Raw genomic sequence first — 343 nt, 5'->3', positions numbered from 1 at the left:
CAGGGTTTATTATGTTACATTATTTTGACACTAGCATAATAATGATTGAAATTAAATTTAAAGATAATGTTTTATTATATTTAATATTGTAATAATAGAAATAGTCAATGTAGTATGTGTGATTACGACGATAAGATAACGTGAACGATCTACGCCGTCGTTAGCCAACGCCGATGCGATTATAAAAAAAATAGAAATTACAGAACTATAAATAGAATCGACCGAAACCAATATGAATTTTACAAAACATTATAATCTAATAAAGAAAATATGTTATAAGAATAATTTTAAATATCGTTTTAATATATTATATAGTATGTATACATATAATTTTTTCCCCGAC

The sequence above is a fragment of the Sipha flava genome, unplaced genomic scaffold, assembly GCF_003268045.1.
Source record: "Sipha flava isolate LNK unplaced genomic scaffold, YSA_version1 23387_pilon_pilon, whole genome shotgun sequence".
NCBI lineage: Eukaryota > Metazoa > Arthropoda > Insecta > Hemiptera > Aphididae > Sipha > Sipha flava.
This window is presented reverse-complemented; position numbering follows the sequence as displayed.